The 20,994-nt window shown below is 39.9% G+C and overlaps 1 long non-coding RNA gene across 13 annotated transcripts in view; it reads left to right on the top strand.

Moving 5' to 3' along the window:
• Positions 1-17,858, top strand: part of LOC107533702 (uncharacterized) — a 351,294-nt gene extending 333,436 nt beyond the window's left edge. For 11 of the 13 annotated variants that reach the window (XR_015715046.1, XR_015715057.1, XR_015715050.1 and 8 more), the window contains one exon: positions 16,482-17,858. This is a non-coding gene — a long non-coding RNA (uncharacterized LOC107533702). Of the gene's footprint in view, positions 1-4,042; positions 4,072-5,574; positions 5,593-16,481 lie in introns of those variants that run through there. The other 2 variants (XR_015715047.1, XR_001602888.2) reach the window with 2 other exon arrangements.
• The last annotated feature ends 3,136 nt before the right edge of the window (positions 17,859-20,994 follow it).

Raw genomic sequence — 20,994 nt, 5'->3', positions numbered from 1 at the left:
TTCACCGTCTTTATTGTCATTTCTAGTGTAGTAGTAGATGCCTCAAAATGTCAAATGCATTGAGAGTACACATTTATATCAGTTAGTTATCAACATTTTAAAGTACATGTCTATTTAAACACCTTTAATTTTATATTTGACAATTAGTAGAACTTCTAGAAATCGTGAAATTTCAAATACCGCCATGAAGTCTCAGCTGACTTTAGAGATTTAGTCAAGGTAGCCCATCACTCTGGTGAACCTAGAAGGCATTCACCTGGCAGAGACACTGGAAACATTCCTCCTTATGCTTCTGAATCCTTGACTGTGTGGATAAGATTGTATGGTCTGGTCTCTTTCCATAATATTCATCTTATTCTAAATACTCATTCCTTCCAATGAGACAAATACAGTCCATTTGTTACTTTAAAATATGCATTGCTTTTTACTCCAAACATGTGAGATGGGTTTATTTGTATCTGTATCGTTAATATTAACATATTTTAATGAAAAAGGAAAATTTTCATTTGGAAATAAAATTGACATTGGGAACTTTAGGTTGGCTGTCACAGTGGGTCACGTGGAAGAACTTGGCCAAGTTTATCAGCCATATTTGGCCTAGTTTCCTGCATATGTTTGCAAGATGCAAAAGCCAGTTTATTGCTTGAGGGCACAGAAACCTGGAGGTAAAGCTTGGAACCTGTGCCATTTAATCCACTGGGCATCTTTCTTTTTGCCTAGATTTTGCCTAGAGAGGTCTGATTGTACCGGTAGAACATAAATAGAAGAGTAACACTTCTCTTTGCCTTTCATCAGTTATGGAGTTTTATAGAATGTCCTTGTCAAGCATTTTTGGGAACATAGCCACAAAAAGGTTTTTAAATAAGAGCTTTGTAGTGAAAAATCCAGTTTCAGGTATGAATGATTGAAAAAATGTGAATTAAAAAAACATTCTCTTTAGGGGTTCTCAGTTCCTTGTGGAAGTTATCATTTAAAATGGGACACCATAAGAATATTTGTACACACAGGAAGTTAGTCTCCTATGTAACATATTTCAGAATTTTTGATGAATCAATCACTCAGTTAAAGGTCATATAGTTATAGCTGATTCAAACCCTAAAATGAATAGAGATGTCAAAGCATCGAGCATATTGGATGTTTACACATGAGTAAGCAAGATGACAGAATTTGTTTTCCAGCAGATCTATTTTTCTGCCTTTGCTTGTTTTTGGTAGTTCTTCAGCTTGCTGTTTTCATAGAATATTTTTTTTAATATTTATGTTAGCATGTAATTAGCATATATATAATTCCATGGTGGGATATGTAAATGATCCCCCTTCACAAGAGAGGAAAAATGGGTATGGGTTTCTACTTTCCTTACCAAATATCTCTAGACTATTTAGTTTTTAGGGGATAACTGTGCTTGTTCTTTTTAATTGGAGTTAATAATTTTAAGTGCTGCAGCAGCCTGTTAAGTTCTATTTTTAAGTCGAAGATTTTAATATATCAGGGCAGGTGTTTGAGTTTCAGGATTTGGAAGAACAGAATTCTGACACATTTGTTATTTTTTCCCTTCACCACATTTGGCATTTGAATACTATTGTCAGTCTTCAGCTATCAAAGGAAATCTTGCACTATTCTCACAAAACCTTCACATAACCAGACACTGAGACGCTGACTCAAAGTCATGACATCCCTCTGGGGGGATTCTCCCTGTCACTCTTCTCAGATCACTGGAAAATGTCATATTTGAGGAAGATGTTTTAATGAAGTTTACCAAGTTTACTTTTTAATGCAGCTTGTGTGTGTGTGTATAGGCCACTACAAGTGCCCCAGAGGGGACCTGTTTGTAGTGCATTTAGATGGTTGAAAAGTAAATTGGCCAGTGAGAAATATGCAAGAAGTGGAGATGGTTGGCTCTCATGACTTTTCCAAGTTGCTGTGTACCCTACATTTCTGTCTTTCCCTTTGAGATTTGCAGATTCATAGAGAAGCATTTCTAACTAAGTAATCCCTTACATCCCAACATGTGCTGGGACGTAATGCAACTTCTACCTGTAGAATTACTATGAAATTCTAGTAAACATTCGAGGCATGAAAAAATTTGCTTTGTGAACCCTGGGAGCCTCATGATACTTAAAGTCAAATCGCACTGCCCTGGGCGGGTTGCTGAGTTGGTGGGAGTGTCATCCTGTGCACCAAAAGGTTGCAGGGTCCACTCCTGGTTAGGGAACACACCTATGCTGTGGGTTTGATCTTTGGTCAGGGCCCTTACGGGAGGCAATCAATCTATATTTCTCTCTCTCTCTCTCTCTCTCCCCCCCCCCCCCTCCTTTTCCCTCTCTCTCAAATCAATAAAAACATATCCTTGGATGAGATTAAAATATTTTTAAAAATCATATAGCGCTGACTTTGTTTAGGTGTATTTTAATTACATTTGTCTGTCTTCCCCACTATATTGGGATTTAATTAAGAGCAAGGACAATTACCTTTTTAAGAGTCCAATCCATGGTCCAATATTTATTATATCAGAAGTATTCAGTAAGTGCTAGTTGAATCAAGAAAATAATGAATGAAGAAGTTTAATGACTCATCAGGATTTCTCTCTTTGTAATCTTCATTGAAGTCATGTATATTTTTGTGTGTGTAGGAAGTGTCAGGAATTCATATTCATATTTTCCGTTTTGGATTGACTGACATTGTCAAGGAACTTCTATATTTATAGTGAAAAGAACACTGGCGTGATAATACAAATATTTGAGTTTAAATTTTGGCTTCATTGCTCACATGCTGTAAAAATTATCTGTCTTCTCTGAGCCTTCATTTCCTCATCTCTAAAATGGGTAAGCAACATCTTCTCCATGTGATTGCTATTTCACAGGCATTTTTCTCCCTTTATTCAAGAAGCTCTGGAAATCTCCCATAATCTTAAACTACATAATTTATGTAGTAAGAAAAAAATTTTTTGAAATATTTAGTGATGCTTTTAAAGAAATTCCCTGTAAATCTTGTTGCCCTGCAGCTGCCACAGTCATAAAATCAATGGCCTTTATTGCTTTAGGTGTGGGGTGGATACAGTCTAGGTCGTAGAACAAATGTGTCATTGTGCATTTGTTACAAAAGTTTTTACACAAGCCAGGATTTGTTGAAAATGCTAAAGCTGCCATTTGCATATTGAGAAGAAAGCTTGAGGATATAAGACTAAAGCTTATAAAAGTGGGACCCAACCACAGAGGAAGGGAAGCCCCACCCCTCACCCCCGATTGGTGCAAAATGATGCTTGATGAGAGATTGGGAACAGGAACGGAGAGGAAGGTGATCTAAAAAGAAAACATGAAGGTTAAAGAGGGAGATGAAAGCCAAAAAGGCTGCGTCAGCCTCCCCCGGCCCAGACTCAGAGGAACTACCCCTTGGGAGTCTGTCAACCACCTTGGGGCGCACGGAATTGAAAGTGGCCTGTTGAGAAGGGCCGTTCCTCTCACCCCTCCTCCAGGCACCTCATGTCTCAGGAGGGCTCAGGCATGACGGTGGGGCAGAGACACTGACCTGAGCTGATGAGCAGGAGTGAGCACACCTTGTAGGGTCCTAGTGTTGGCAAGCAAGGGCAATCTGGCAGAGGCTGCTTCTCTCCGCCTGGGGTCCCAGCACTGCGCACAGCCAGGTATCTGAGGTCAGGAGTGAGGACAGAGCTGCGATGAAGAGTCTGGTCAATCAGGGAAGACAGAAGCAAACCTGCCCCGTGCCCATGCGGAGAGGGCCACCAGACACTTCAGAACCGGGTATAGTGCAGGAGGGGCCAAAACCCAAGGAGGGGCCGGATTAGCTTAGTTTTACTCAGGATGTAGCCGCCCACCCAGGAAGGGCACTAATGGCAGCAGATGCTGTGCTCCCCACCCCCCAATATTGCATAAACTTTTTCTTGAGCAGATGCCAGTCTGTGAGGAGAAGGGGGAAGGGAGAGAAAAACCAGAAAGAGTAAAAATGTACCCCAAACTGACTATTGAATGAAGAACCTGATTTACACCAAATGAACAAGCTTTAAATTTTTTTTTTTACCACCAAGTGAGAATGAAGACTTTTGAGCAAGATGAGGTCAGTTATGGGAAACATAATTTTTTTAAATTAATTTTTGCACATCTGTGTTATTATGAATAAATTTTAGATCAACCCCACTAGTTCGCCTTTCTCTTTGTTTATAACTTACATATATAGTGTTCTCATTTATACTTTGAGATTGTAATATTTTATGGTGTACAGAATGCTTCTATATATACCTTCTCATCTGTTTCTTACCATAACACAGCAGTAAGGTAATGTCAATATTATTATGGTTCAGGTGAGGACACTGAAGATTTGGTCAGGACCAGATAGCTGATGAGAGAGAAAGGGAGAGAGAGAGAGGGAGGGGGAGAGGGGGAAAGGGGGAGAGGGGGAGGGAGGGGGAGAGGGAGAGAGAGAGGGAGAGGGAATGAGAGAGGGAGAGGGAATGAGAGAGGGAGAGGGAAGAAAGAGAACGGCTGTCAGCCTAGGTCCTTTTCTGTTCTCAGGAGCCCCCACACATGCTTCTCTATCGGGCCTCATTTTGTTTCTCTCTGGAACTCTCTACTCTGTTTGCAATGGTATGATTATTTGTTAGGACCTCGTACACAATTTTCTTTTTAATTTAAAGACATATCGCCACAAACCTTTTTCAGGATGTATTTAAATGAAATATTCTCGTTATCTAGCATGCAACTGATTCTTTTGATTTGGTTGCTTTAGTCAAAAACAGTAGAACTATCTAGGTGATAGTTTATGAGTACATGTGAGCAAAACAAAATAATAGCCTATGGAAAATGCATTCTAATCATTTCTTATCTAGGAAAAATGCAGGGAACAACAAAAGAATCAATATTTTATAAATTCAAGGTCAATATTGTATGTCAATGTCAATAATGTATGAGTTCCAAAAGATTTGTGCCACTATTAAATTAGAAATGATTCACTCTTATTTGATGTATAGTGGATTTAGCCATATAATGGCCAGAAACAGAGACTACAAAGGATAGAAAGCAGACATATTGTGTAAGACAATTGCAAACCTCTTATGAGCTTCAGTACAAAGGAACAGAGACTATTCCATCTCCTTCGCTATTCATTCACCTTTGGCATTAGTGAATTTATGGCTTGTGTTTTTGATTTTGACCTAGATGCCTGAAGTGCTGCATATCTTTGCCCTGCTTCAGCAGGTACATTTCAGAAAAGTGACTGTATGTTACATGTTACAGATCTATAACCCAGATCTTAGATAGATGGGTGCTATTGGAATTGTAAGAGAGGGTGTAATTTGATGTTCAGGAATATCCCCCTTTTGAATGTACGTGTTATTAGATGTTACATTTCATTGTTAGCTTTTTATTCTCAATATTCTATCCAGTTTAATTTGCTGAGCTATTGGTTATGATTGTAGAGATCAATCTATAGGTATTTCATTGGTAATATATTTTGTAACTAGTCAGGCTTTTGGATAACTCAGTTTATGTGTATCTCTGAGAGGTACGCATCAAAGCAGGTTTCTCCTTGTTTTTTCTTAAAATATATCTTTATTGATTTCAGAGAGAAGAAGGGACAGGAAGAGAGAGAAACATCAGTGATGAGAGAGTCATTGATCAGCTGCCTCCTGCAGGCCCCCAACTGGGGATCAAGCCCGCAGCCCGGGCATGTGCCCTGACCGGGAATCGAACCCGATCTCCTGGATCCTAGGTCGATGCTCGACGCTGCGCCGCGCCCGGCCGGGTGGCTTCTCCTTCTTGCTTGGGGATTTCTTCTATTTCCCATCAGAGTTCAGTGGCCCATGCAGTACCCCACCAGTCATACAACTTACTATTGAAGTAACTTCTTCTAGGATGTTAAGGGAGTACGTCGTTTCTTTTCTGTAACTTTTACTTTCAAAGTCAGACCAAATCAGCCATTGGAGTGTTGAAATTCATATCTTAAATTTCTTTGGCATACTTTTTATATTCATATTTGTAGTGTTCCTGCCAAGCAGAATTTTTCCAGCCCATCTTTACTGACCACCGCTGATGAGTAAAGCCATCTTTTTGTGTGCCTACAATGGAAAGCCTCTTTGCTGCACACTCTATATCATTCATTACCTCATACAGAGGTTTCTCAGATTAAATAAATTAAATCTCCCCATCCATCACTTTAGAGAAATGACAACACAGAATGTGTACAGTTTAAAATGACTTGTTGGACTTTTTTTGGCTAGATTGGGCTAGATTTATACTGATAAGCCTATTTGATTTACCAAAGTTTTCTATATTATTTATTAACTCAAGGTCCTTAATATCCACAGCTCATTTTTTTCCTACTGATAATGGCTCCATTCTGCAACATATAAATATAATTAAAAATACCCCTACCTATATTGAAAAATTGAAAAAAAATTTTTATTTAGTTCACATGGATTGTATTATGTAGTCAACTAAGGGCTGAAGTTATGTAACTTGAGGTGTAGCTGGGGCAACAGTGGAACAGACGTTGAAGTGAAACAGAGAAGGTAATGACAATGAGCTTGCAGCCAGCCTACTCCTCCATTATTATTAGACGAGAGGGTTTTTTTTCTTTGTATCTATTATGTAGTTTTAGATGCAATTATTTTTTCTCTTTAGTGCTCCCATTTCCACTTAGCTCTTCCAATGTTATCATCTTTTTTCTTCTTTTTGATATAAAAATGATACTAGCTGAAAAGTATAAATAGCTTTGAGTTATGTAAGGAAGGGTAGGAAAGAGAGTTTGCCAGGCCTCAAATACTTCCGCATCTGGATCTAGAACATAGCACATATTTTTTTTTTCTTTTTTCAAGTCTTTATTGTTGAGAGTATTACAGAAGTCCCCCATTTTCCGCCTCCACCCGGTTCTCACCCCACCCCAGGCCTTCACCACACTGCTGTTTGTGTCCATGGAAGAACATAGCACATATTGATATGAGTTCTTTAATTCATGTCTATTTGGAAGTATTGTGTACACATTTCAGCAAATTTTGGCAAAAGCCCTGTCCCTTGGCGAGGAAGTGACTGTCCTCTTGTCGTGTCATTTCCCAGCCCTCAGGTCCTGTTTACACTAAGCTCCTTTGTTAAGGAGTCGACATAAAGATCTTTGATACTGCTGAGCCCATCCCTGAGTCATTCTTAGCCGACACTTTGTGTCTGGCTGGCGGTTTTTCCACCAGCAGTAAGGTCAGCCTCATACAGTATTACCCAGCCCTCCCAACTCCTTGTGAGTCAGTGAGAATCAAATGGCTTACTAGTGAGAAAATCAAATTTAGGGAGGAAAGATGACCAGTCTCTAAACAAAGCAAACCCATGTTCAGACTCATTAAGCAGCTCTCTCTTGCTAAAAGTATTCTTTACAATGTGCCTTTACTATAGGTGATCATCATCTATAATTTTTGGTTTCTCTCCTTAATTCATAAGGTTATGGAACATTTGAAGGCAATTCAGGGTCAGTACAGTGTAGTGAAGAAGGTATTGAGTCAGCACACCTTCCCTCCAGGGCTCCAGTGGAAGGACCCTGAACGTCTCCTAGTCTGTCTTCTCATCTGCACAGTGGAAATAATCACATCTACCTCACAGGGTTGAGGCATAATTTAATGTGTGTAAAATAACTTGGTAAACTGTACAAACCTATTCAAATGAAATAAGCCACTATTCTTTTAAGAGCCAGAGGAGTGTGCGGCCATCATTTGAAAAAAGGTCAGAGTATGGAACCTTTTTGAAATTGTAGCATGATATTTTAGAAAGAGTGATTTAATAGATATTGGCTTAAACTAGTGGGGTTTTCAATAGCCCAATTGCAGCATTTTTCTCATTACTTGGCCTCTGTAAGGCTATCGTGCTGTATTGGAAAAATATTCTTCCCTTAATCATGAAATTTAAAAAGGAACTGTGTTTGAGTTAGCAGCTACTCTTTCAGTGACTTGTGGGTAACGTCTTTTGTGTAATTGGCTCTTTCCAATGGTTTCAGTTCTAACACCCACCCTCTTTCCTCAGTCCTTTCTTCATTCCTTTCTTCATTCCTTTCTTCATTGCTTGGAAAGGAACAGTGGGGAATTTTCATTGACTCATCTCCAGTTTTTGATGAACACACACCATTTTTTTTTAAAGAAGCAAGTGTCTAATTCAGAGAGAATTAAAATGTATTTTAAACCTAGTGGTAGATATACCAATTAAGGAACCTATAAATAAAGTTGAACTTTGGAGCCAAATGAGTGTTGGGGCTTGTCATCTTCATAATGAAAGTCTTTGCCATTATAATCTCATTTGGCAAAGATGAAGTTGTCCCCTCGGGAGATGCCTTGCCAAATCTTCATCCATAATTCTGAATTGATGCCAAGCCAGACTGTTATCTGCAAACTACTTCACATCCTTTCTTTGTGGTCTGTGCTCTTAACCTCAAGGATTCGGTTTGTGAACATTGAACAGCCAGAAACTGTTTGGAGAGGAGCACCTTTTAAAAAATTACAGTCATTAAGGTCTAATGCCATATGGACTCAAGGGGTGGCAAAGATGCTGAGCAGCTTCGTGTTCATTAAGACTGAAATATTTATATGAGCAGTAATAATAAAACAGCGTATTTTAGAGTCTGTGGTATGCAATTGAGCACTAGTGCAATTAGGTGATATTGACAGCCCCTATTGTAATTATGTAAATAACACCAATTTCAACACTCCCTTTATCTTTCACTTGCATGTGCACATGGAAGGAGAGGGCTAGAAAGTGAGTAAATGCTGGGCTGAGTGCTTCGCTGTTTATATACCTGACAGAGCGGCCTGAAGCTTATATTACCCTGAGTTATATTTTCCCCCCCATGTGAATGTAAGCAAGTCCAGTGGGTTGCACAGAGTGATATACAAATGTGGGTTTGTTTGGAGAAATGTTTGGTGGTAAAGCATCCATATGAGAACCCTTCCAACCCAGTAGGTCCACTTTGAGTTTCTCCATTACAGAGCTGTGTTTGGATCCCATCTGACTAATGCTAATACTTTTTTTGTTGTTACCTTTAGAACGGATCATTTAAAATTGTTCTACATCGGGATGTCTTGCTTTCTATCAATCTTTCCATCTCAATGCAGAAGTATTTGATTAGTGTATTTAAAGTAATAAAGTTGTCAACAGTAGTGTCACCTTGATTGATGCTAATTATAAGTCTTTAATGGTTCCTGTGCTTTGGCCACTATCCTTGCAGATTGTAATTTTTATGGTTAAAATGGTGCCCTGCTGTCCAAAGGCTTAATCATAAATTCTGGCCTATCCGTCTTTAATGATTCTACATGCAGTGGTATAATCCTGGTTACATACATTATCTTCATTCGCTAAAAGCAAGCAGTGACTTTCATAGGGGTGATTAATGCATTTATAAGGAGCTTGAAGAATCCTTGTTGGGATCACAGCAGAGGTTATGATGATTATGCTTGCTGGGCATTAGAATTAGCAGCAACGTTACATAGGCTGTCTGAAAATAATTGAATATTTTTATGCAGTCCCTGTTTAGCACATTAACGTTGTAAATGAGACTATAACTGCAATGGTAAAAAAGACCCTACTGAAGATGTTATCAGTATGTGGTTGTCACACCAGTGAAACTAAAAGCAAGTTAAATTATCTGAGGGCTTTCCTTCTTTAGAACAAACAGTCTTGTTAAACAGATCTGGGGTCACTCAATTTGAAATATCTGTTGATTAAAATGTCTTTTCCACTAGGGTTTTTCAGGCTGAATTTTCACAATGCTAATATATGTGTAGGCTTTAATCTCCTTCCTTAAGCCCAGAGATAGAATTTTAAATAAGAGAAAATGTGCCCAGTGATATATACATTTATGGGATTGTCGGGGTACAGATGACTTATATAAGTATATGCCCCTATTATACCACACAATAATACTTCTCCGAAATGACGTATCTTATCGGAGAGAAGTTCAACATAAAAGGATACTTTACTGTTTTACAAGAGCAATTTTCCTTCACAGCAATCACAACACACAGCTCCTTGAGCATAGTAGACATTTTTTTTTTTTTTTAATATATCTTTATTGATTTCAGAGAGAGGAAAGGAGAGGGAGAGAGAGAGATAGAAACATCAATGATGAGAGAGTCATTGATGGAGCTCACAACCTGGGCATGTGCCCTGACCGGGCATCGAACCCTGATCGCCTAGATCCCAGGTCAACGCTCAACCGCTGAGCCACGCCTAGACATTTTTAAAGCATTTAGTGCTATTAAAGAGGGCACTGACAATTTTTAACAGGCTATTTTTGAACTAATGTTAGTCCGTGCCTGTTTTCTCCTACATTTAATTTTATTTTTCTATGCTTATAAATTAAGCTAGGAAGAACCTCAATGTATTTCAATCCTAAATGTTAGAAGTGTTTACACCTCTTTGCTTCCCACTAATTTTGTATCCAGTTCTCAAAATGATATCCTACTATAACGTTCTCCACCAGCTCTATCCTCTTACATCTAGACAAAAAGATCCCTTAACTGCTAGTAAGGAGAAAATAATTAAAAACAGAATTTTGAACCATGCTCATTTTTAAGTAAGGCAGTGATAAATTGCATTATAGGAAGGCAAAGTGGTACCAGTTTAGCAAAAGAAGTCATAGACCTCAGAGGCCAATTTGAAGAAGTAGTCCTCTTAGAATAGTGTGTATTTGACATTTCTGGAAGAGGCTTCAGTTATAGGGGTGATTATAAGATCGGCCTAATATATTTCTTTGACTCAACATTTGTGAATATATGTATGCCAAGCTGCACAGAGTTGGAAGGCCCCTTAATTCGTTAAGTACTGTCTTGGAGACTCTTTAACATCTACTTTGGGGTTTTGCCCTGATGACTTACTGCAAAGTGTTTTTGTCTTACCATTATATTGTTTAAGGTGGATGAATTGTTAATTTTCATATGTCCTGGGATGCTCTGTTAGACAGTGATTATCATCAGTGAACCCATGCACGTCTCTTGACCAGAGTGGAAATATGGAAAATATACACACAGAGAGTATCTAGCCTCTCCCACAGGGAACCTTTTACTTTTCGAGTTTCACTCAGACATTGCAAATGTGGGTGGGCAGAAAGAGATGCTAGAAAGCTTAGAATGGATGAGGTATGCCGGAGTTAATTGAACTAGGGTTGACTGGGGGAGAAGCCTGGTGTGGAACCCAAGGGAGGACTGGAGGTGTTCTTTATGGTGATTAATTCCCTGTGCCTACTCATTTTCACAATTCTAGTGCTCCACTTATTAAGGAGGGTGAGTCTCATTAGAATAACCAGAGAGAGTCTTCTGTGGGTACCAAGGATCAGTGGGTGCCCCAGAGATGTAGGCCTTACAATCATATTACGTGTGATTCTGCAAAGAGAAATGCAAACTGCCCGACCGGAGGAGGTATTAGCTGCCTTGCTTAGTCTGTCACTATGTGATTATTTCCTTTTGTAGTTTTGATAAATTAACATTAGCTCACATATTCAACAGGAATATTTTCAAGTTTTGTGTTTTTTTTTAAGCCCCAGGGCTTCTGTTTAAAAATGCAGGTTAATCCTCAGAGGCTTTCAAAAGCGTTTCTGCATCATGCTACTAATTAAGATAAGGTTATCATTTTAAGTTATACCAGGAATGCAATTAGAGCTTCTAGTGAGAACTGTAGCAATCAATTTTATACAAATTATTCAGACCTGGTAAGGTAGAATACAGTTTTAATAGGACAAGTGAACATACTGTGATTTATTAGATAGAATGTGAATTCAGATGACACCTGAACACAGCATCTGAAACACATCATGCGCCCAAGTCACTGAGAATCCACTCAGCTGCCTTTCATGAGAAGAGATCTAATAATATGCATTCTATTCCCTCTTGTTCCGTGGCTATTAGTTGGGATTGGAGAGGGATTTTTATTTTCAGATTTGAATGGTTTTACCCAGGAGAAAGTCATCTGTAGGACTGCAAGCGCAGGGGCCCTCGCCCTCTCCTTATCCAGCCCGACGCGTGTTGCAGAGAACTCTGCTGCGCTTGCTTTTTTCTTTGTGTGGTCTGCGGAGCAGGTGACCGACTGACAGTGTAATTAACTAATTTTTCTGAATTGTCATCTCTCCTGAAGAGTATTGGATGTTGGATAAAAAGTTACATGTCTTACCTGCCGACTGTCGGGCATTACTTATTCATTAAATAGATACCTGTTTTCTAAGGACGAAGGAGGACGGCCGAGGTGAACAGCTCCTGAGCAGGTCGAGCATCTTTTTCTCCGGTGATCACTGCAAGTCATCCCAAGCTCGGCATTAGGGCATATCAATAAATTAGAGCACTTCTGGGCTTTCTTTTCTTGGATACCTTAAAAATACTTGGAACACCTTTTACTTTTTCCTGGTTAGCTTTTATTCTCATTTTGGCATGTCGGCTGGTCCACACTTTGCTATGTGCCTAAATGGCTCAAATTGCAGTCAGTCAATGTGTGTTTATTGAGCTTCTGTGTGTGCCATAGATTGTGCTAGGTATTGGATACAGGATGGTAAAAATAAGGAAGTGTCCTGGTACCTATAACGCGAGGCTGCCTTTCCCACCCCCACCGACAACCACACAACATGCCCTTTGAGCACCCCCCCCCGGGACTCACACAGAAGGCAAATACCGGCCCCACAGCCTTCTCCACGCCTCCTCCCTCCACCGTATCTACTGTCACCTACAGCGGGGCGGGTTTTTCCCTTTCTGTTCTAGCGCATAGAAAATGTCACGTTCCTGCATGAAATTAACCTGAATAACTTGAAGAAGTTACTGAATTCATTTCCCTCCGCTCTTCATCACAAGCTTGCACTTCCTCTGCGTCTTCCCTTCGACCAAGGGGCGCGCTCAAGTTTCCCCTCTAACTTGGCATAAACATTAAGTAAAAAGCCTGTTGTCCTATTTCTGTTACTCGTTCAAACTTCCCAGTTACCCATTTTCTTGGAAGTGTCTGGCCAGATCCTGATTGCTCTCCCTCATTTCCTCACCTTATTACGGAAGTCTGGCCCTGGGCCCGCAGATCCACAGGCAGGGAACACCAGTGGCCTGTGTGTAAGTCTCAGTCCCCGTAGCCTCTTACTGACATTTGGTATTGCTGCCGGTTTCCTCCTGCTGGAAGTCTGCAGCCCTCGTGAACCCAAGATGCAGCCCTCTCCCTGCTTCCCATGTAGCTGTCTGATGAGTCACCCTTAGCCGCCTTTGCCCGGCTGTCCTTTGCCAGTCTTTGTAGTGACAGTGTCCCCTGGGGTTTCCACTTCAGTTTCCTTCTTTACTTATTCTGTGTTAGGAGACTCTTAAAAGGAGTCTTCAGAGGTGACCCGTGAGTGCCCTAAAATCATACCCTACATGTATGGTATAGGTCTGGGTTTGTGCATCTTTCTGAGAAAAGGATTCATAGCATTTATGTGATTCTCAAAGGTGCCGAAGACTAACCTATGGTTAAAACCTCACGTCTTGAATGAGAGCATCACCGTCTGTGGCGTCCCACTCCAACCACTCCCGCTGCTCTGCTGTGTTTTCTCTCAAGCAGCAGTACCCCTCTGCGCTTAAGTTCCATTTACAAAATTTTGGTGAAAGTTTTTGGGGCAGCGTCGGTTAATAGCATTATATAAGTTTCAGGTGTACGAGTTTGTAATATGGTATCTGTGTGCTCACCACCCAAAGTCTGGTCTCCTTCTGTCACCATATATTCGACCCCCCTTTACCCTTTGTCCCCTTGCCCACCCCCTTCCCCTCTGGCAACCACTATTCAGTTGTCTGTATCTATGAGTTGTTTGCTTGCTTGCTTGTTTCATTTGTTGCTGTTTGTTTTATATCCCACATATAAGTGAAAGCATACAGTTCTTGTTCTTTCCCGTCTGACCATTTTCATTCTTAAGATCAATCCACGTTGTCGCAAATGGCAGTATTCTATCTTTTTTATGGCTGAGTGGTATCCTATTATATATATACGTCCCTCATCGCCTTTATTCACTCATTCATCAAAGGACACTTCAGCGGCTTCCATGCCTAAGCTATGGTGACTGATGTTGCAATGAACATAAGAGTATGCATATCTTTACAAGTAAGTGTTTGCAAATGATACCTCTGATAAGAGGTTAATATCCAAAATATATAAAGAACTCATACACCTCAACAGCAAAAATGCTACCACCAACCTAAAAATGGGCAGAGGACCAGAATAGTCAGTTTTCCATGGGTGGCGCACAGATGGCCAATAGATAAGTGAAAAGATGCTCAACATTGACCTAGGTTCTTAAAAGACACTGCTGTGTCGTCTCCTTGCACATTCGGTTACATACCAAATGTCACCTATTTCTCACCACCCTTGTCCAACTTGCATTGTAGTTCCAAAAATATCTTCTGATATATCCAGAAACAAAAAACCTGCACAGACCACACTCTCCACCACTGAGTGTTCTTTAGTAGATTACTCCCCTCCTCCCATACTGGTTAAATTTCAAGTCACTTGGATTATAAAAGCCTTCAGTGGAATTTCCCTTACTTATAGGAGCCCTTTGGACCCTTTGCAATTCCCTAGGTGGGTTATGGTGATATTTTCCCTCCCTGTAGTGAAGCCCTCTCCGGTAGATAACTGAATGGGGGGTTTTTATTTACCTTTCAAGCTCCATCTTGGCCATTAGCCTATCAAGAAGTGTTCCCTGGCCCCAGGTGGAGTTGGGCATGGCTTCCCCTTTGTCCTTAACTCTACTGTTATATTGACTCCATCTTAACTTTTGTTTTTTCCTCTCCCCAACAACATAAGAGGTCCAGGAATTGGAGGCCAGTTGTCTTATCTGAGCATCCTCAGTGCCGAGCACACTGCTTCCAGACATGCTTTTTTGAGAACCACACTCTTAACTTTAACTGGGCACGAGTATATAAAAGACACTGTGGATAATATTCTACATGAAACAAATCAGTCTTTTCCAATTCCATTTTTGAGACCCCAGCTCCTTTGATTAATAGTTAAATCTCTGTATTTCCCAGCATGATGCATTCTGCACAGACACCCATCATAGGAAATACATGTTTTATTACATGTTATATGTTATGGCGCTAGAGAGAGGCTTGGATCTATTTTATAAAACAACATGAGCCATATATAAGCACAAAATATATTTGCCCCCATATACCTTTAAAAAGAAAGGTAAATTCTGAGTATGCTGACAGCAGCTTTGGTGTGGTTGATGTGTGATGCCTTCCTTAAGTTTTCAATGAAAATTTGGTATTTTGCAACTTTCTAGCAACAATGAATATTCTGCGAGGAAAGACCCCTTGCGCTCCCCTCTGCAAAGGAGATCTGACTCCTCTTCTTGCTAATGGTTAAGACAATCATCAGACCAAAGCCATTGCTATCTCTGTGCCTTAAATTTCACACTGGTACACTTTAATAAAGATGATGGATCTTTTCCTCTTTTCTGAGTTTTTTAGGTAATTTATTAACAAGATATGTCCTAGGGAAATATATTTTTTCTCCTATTACTATCTTAGTAACATTTTTTGCTTATGAGAAAACTGGATCACAGAGAAGTTAAATTACTTTTTATGGAGTTTTTGTTAGAGAACCATAGTGTTTCATCATTAAAAGTTACAAAATATTTTTCTAGAAAGAATTATGGTGCTTATTATTCTCTATTAATACTTTATCCTAAGTCAACCTGGTAAACGTTTTTAGATACCTTGAAACCAGCACAAAGTTATAGTAACTTTTCACCCTCTGACCTAGCAAGCCTTCATCACTGTTTCATCTCTCCCTATATCTATGTAGAGAAGGAAATCCTAGAGATTCTTATTCAGATTTTATGAAAACTCTAAAAAGGAAACAAGATGAAAATAGGATTAGGAAGGGTTCATTTTCTTTCTGGTATCTATCTCTTCCCAGAGGCTTTTAAAATATCAAAGGAACTAATTCTTTTGTCCTGTTACGGACAGAAGATTAATTGGGCATTCTGTTTTTGTTGTTGTTTCCCTTTCTGAATACTTACAGACTTCCTTTCCCTTTTAGATGGTTTAATATTTGGCTGGAAAGATGGAATTTAAACCTAAGCCACTCTGTTTTTCTGGAACTTTTGCTCAAAGTTTATTTCATCCTACAAAGAGTCCTGTTATGAAACATTCAAATCAAAATTCTCCCTTCCTACCTGTCATCAACGACTCGGGCTTGTCATGAGTCTATTCTTTGCTCTCTGATACTGCTATGACTTACATTAGTTTTGGCACCCCATATGTATTTTCTTTTTTAAAAATTTGAACCTGGTTTTATAAATGCTATAAGGCTTTAGAAGCTGGATTTTTTTTTTTCCTTGCATGATTTTTGAAGGTTCCAACCATTGCTTCCTAAAGTGTTTCAGAGTTCAGGGACTTCTCGAGATTTCTGACTATGTTCCTGAAGCTCCTACAGATCTTAAATTATTCAGTGTCACATGCCATCATTTAAAGAATGCTTTATGATCATTAATCTTCTCTGTTGCAGAGGCTGATTGGCACATTTAAGAAGTTGTGAGTATAAACTGATGGGCATACTCCTTTGCTTCAAGACAAGACAGATTGATAAAGGCCCCCCTGCTACTTCCTGAAAAACAAGCAAGACCTCTGGATACAGATCACCACTCCTTCTGTTCCACTTGGATTCTTGTTTTTATGGATTTTGGTAACTTATAGGTTTCTGTTCACAGCTGTCCCATGAACATTCAGTGTCTTATCTTTTTGCCATTTTGATGCTGATGATTAGATTACAGATAGAACCAGCCACCTGCATTCCAGAACAGGCCCTGCATACATACCTTAGATATCCATTTTTCTTCCCCCATTGAGTCCTGATTCATTAATGACAATCCTAAAAGACTGAAGCTTGCTTCTAAGCAATATCTGTGCAAGAGTATTTTCTTCTGGGCATTGATTCCTATAGATCAGTTCAAAGGTGCTGCCATATTAGTTCTTTGAAGAAATTTAAACTATGTTCTTAATATACGGGCCTGATGAGAAAGTACACCCTAATAACTTGGATACAAGATTGTATGTTGAGAGTTAAATTGAATAAAGCCCCTCCACAATGGTTATGATTTTCATATGAATCACAGTTAACCAAAATTTTTCTATAAATATATGACTGAAGAGATTACAGAGTTCCTAGATTCTAATCAAGGTAGTCTCTGGGACAAAAAGTGAGATGCAGGAATGGAAAATATAATCAGAAACATAATCAGAGTATTGTATCCTGTTTTTGGGAAAGGCTGTATAAATATAACCAGTTTAGTGACTAAAAGTATAGGAAAGAAAAATCACAAAGGCAAATGTTGTTGATGCCCATTAAAACAGGGTCTGGTGGAGAGGAATTCCTGAATAAAGAACTTGAACATTACCAGCTGTGAACATTACACTACTGATAAATTGAGCCTCTGTTATGTGCCAGGTGTGTGCTAAAAGCTTTGTCTACACTGTTCTTATAAATCATCAAAATGGCTTTTGAGGTGCCCATGACTTTTGAAGTATCTGTATTTTACAGATCAGGAAGATAAAGTTTAGACAAGTTCATGGATTATCCCTAATTATTTGCTTATTACCAAGAAATTCAGTTATAAACTGGGATTTGAACCCAGACTCAGGAACTCTAATGTCCAACTGGACTATGTGACTTTCTTATACCTACACTGTTTCCTACAAATAAAAGAAATTTCTTAAGGCACTCACATAAATACAGACAGGGTCATGTAGCTATCAAGATAATCAAGTTATAGAAGAGTTTCTTGCCCGCCCCCCCAATTCTTTGTGTCACTTTGAGAAAAAATCCTGCTTCTACTCTAAGTCCCTGGAGGCTATTGGTCTGTTTTATGGTCCCATCCATTTTTTTTTTTTTTTAAATATATCTTTATTGATTTCAAAGAGAGGAAGGGAGAGGGAGAGAGAAAGATAGAAATATCAATGATGAGAGAGTCGTTGATCAGCTGCCTCCTGCATGCACCCAACTGGGGATCGAGCCCGCAACCCAGGCATGTGCCCTGACTGGGAATCAAACCCCGATCGCCTGGATCCTAGGTCGATGCTCAGCCGCTGAGCCACACCTGGCCAGGTCCATCTGTGTGTTTATATAAGATTCACCAACTTGTGGTGGTAGCTTATCTGAAATGAAAATAGGCATTGGTCAGATTGACAGGAACATCTGATTGAATTGACAGTTGCAAGTCTCAGTGTAAATTAATAGATTGACATTCTAATTGGAACTTGGCTTTCTATGTTGCTTGTTGAGTAAAAGAGAATTCATTAACATGCTAAGTACAGTCATGGACCTGCTTGCAAATATTCTTTTTCATGATAAAATAACAAGGTGACATATGCATATGTTTTTGTATTTGTGGGAGTGATGAATAGCAGTCTGGATCTAAAAATATAGCTAAAGCCCGGCTGGGCGTGGCTCAGCGGTTAAGCGTCGACCTAGGATTCAGACGATCAGGGTTCGATTCCCGGTCAGGGCACATGCCCGGGTTGCGGGCTGCAGCCGATCAGTGACTCTCATCATTGATATTTCTAGCTGTCTTTCTCCCTCTCATTTCCTCTCTCTGAAACCAATAAAAGATATATTAAAAAAACCACATATGTATATATATATATATATATAGCTAAATATGTAAAGTCAGGATACCTGGTACACTCCAACATCTTCTTTAAATATGATACGAATTTATATTGATAAACTATTATACTGGTAACCAAAAGGCAGAATTGTATTGAAATAAATATCTAAAATCATATTGCTTTTTGAGGGTTTTTGTTTCAGTTAAGTATTTTGAACACACTTCAGTCATCCAGCAACTATTTATTGAACACCTTCCCCAGGCTAGAAGCTGGATGAAGAGATGAGACCCTGGGCAGAGTATAGGCCACTGTCAGTCAGAAGAACAGCATGTGTGTAGTATCTGAAGGGAGAGCGTGACATATCGAGTTATAAAAGAAGGCAGAGCTAGCTAGAGGAAGATAAGGAAACCAATGTGGGACTGGCATGGGAGCGAACCAGAGAACTGGCAGGGCCTGGATTTATTACTAGTTTCTGTTTTGCTCCCTGACTCTGCCTCAGTATACATGGATATACTACTTGATTTATATCAGTCTCATCCTGATGGCTCAACAAGCTGACACTATCAATGTACCCTCTTCTACCGTGTATTCTGTTACACCCTCCCAACTACCTTCTTTCCATGGACTTTAAAATTTAATTAAAATTCTCCCATCTTACACACACACAAGCAACCCTTTCTTTCCCCTCTATGGCCAAATTTGTTAAAAACATCTCTCCCTCTTCATTGCCTTACCTCCCAATCACCCCTCTCTAGTTTAGCTTCCATCTTCATCACTCCATCAAAACAGAAAAGCCTAAGTTTACAGTGACTTTCCATAGTTGTCAATCCCATAGTCTCCTTCTTAGAAAACTTCTTCATAGCATTTAAAATCAAAACAAAACCATGCCCTCTTTTTGAATACTAATTCCTCTTGTCCTCTAGAGTATTTCAGCCTCCCCCTTTTCTTCATATTTCCGGCAATACTTTCTCAGTCTTCTCCGCAATGAATCAGTTATTAAATATTGGTACCCTCAACATCCCTCTTCCATTTTACTCCCTACTGTGTCTAAAATTAGTCTCATTCCCTTCCTTGGCTTATTATGAGAGGTAGCTTGGCATGACAGGTAAGACCACAAGTCCCAGGGACAGAGTGCATGAGTTTCTATCCCAGCTGTGTGACTTATACAGCAGCTTAACTTCTAACAGTTTCATTACATATTAAAGGAGGACAGTTATAATATCTGCCTCATGTAGTTGTGAGTTTTTACATGCAAAGTGCTTATAGCAGTGCCTGGCACATGTAGATGCCCCTTGGATCTGTAGTTATAATTTGTGAATGAAATATGAATTCATATCATCTACCTCCATACATATTCAGCTGCCTATAAGTATCTCCACTTTCAGCTCCAGAGGCACGTCAAAGTCAGTGGATCTAAGATCATATGCATAGCATTCTGGTGCTTCATCCCTGGAAAAAAGCCCGGTCACTCCTAGAGTTTTCTGCCTCAGTGATAAGCTCAAACATCTTGTCATTTGCACAAGCCAGAAAAGTAGATCCATCCCCATCATTTCTCTCATTTCCACATGATCACCACGCCCGGTCAACTTGGCCCACTAAATTTCTATTAAAAGCCTCCATTTCTCAACATTTCCACTGTCACCACCCCAGCTAGAGATACCATCATTTCTCATCTTTCGTACAGTAAAAGGAGGTTGCCCTGTGTTCACTCAGGACTCATCACCCCCAGCGAATTCTCCATCCTATTACCAGAATTCTCACTTCAAAAGGCCAACACGATGATCGCCCCTTTGCTTCAAGCATTTTCGTGGCTTCCCATCACTTTTAGGATAATGATCGAAGTCCTTCACATGGTCTACTAGTCCCAGCCTCAGGACTCTCCAGGCCCATCTTCCATCCATCTCTTGGCTCCATGTGCGCCAGCTGCTCACATGCACTCTGCTCTCCCCAACAGAGGCTTTTGTGTATGTGCTTCCCCATCTGCACACCTCTCCCCACTCCTACCCCACTTACTAATAAATTCTTAGGCATCCACTGGATCTCAGCTCAAACATCACTTCAGGTAAGCTGTCCCTGACCTGTCTACCTCAGGTAACTCCCATAAACGATACCCTTCTCTTTCAGAGAAAGTGCCTCACATTTTCATTGTAGTTTAATGTTGGGGCCTCCAGCATCGTCCTCAGGCCCAGTGATTTAGCAGGACTCAAGAAAGCTGTTCTATTCATTGTTGCAATTTATTACAGTGAAAGGATAGCCATTAAAATCAGCAAAGAGAAAAGGTGAATAGGTGGAGTCCAGGAGAGACCAGGCATAAGCTTCCAGTTGTCCTCCCCCAGTGGAGTCACACATTCTGCCCTTAATTCTCTCCCCAGTGATGTGTGACAACACGTGTGAAGTGCTGCCACCCAGGGAAG

Source organism: Miniopterus natalensis, chromosome 9 (assembly GCF_054644295.1).
Source record: "Miniopterus natalensis isolate mMinNat1 chromosome 9, mMinNat1.hap1, whole genome shotgun sequence".
NCBI lineage: Eukaryota > Metazoa > Chordata > Mammalia > Chiroptera > Miniopteridae > Miniopterus > Miniopterus natalensis.
Note: the sequence above shows the minus strand (reverse complement) of the source record. Positions and strands in the feature narration are given on the sequence as shown.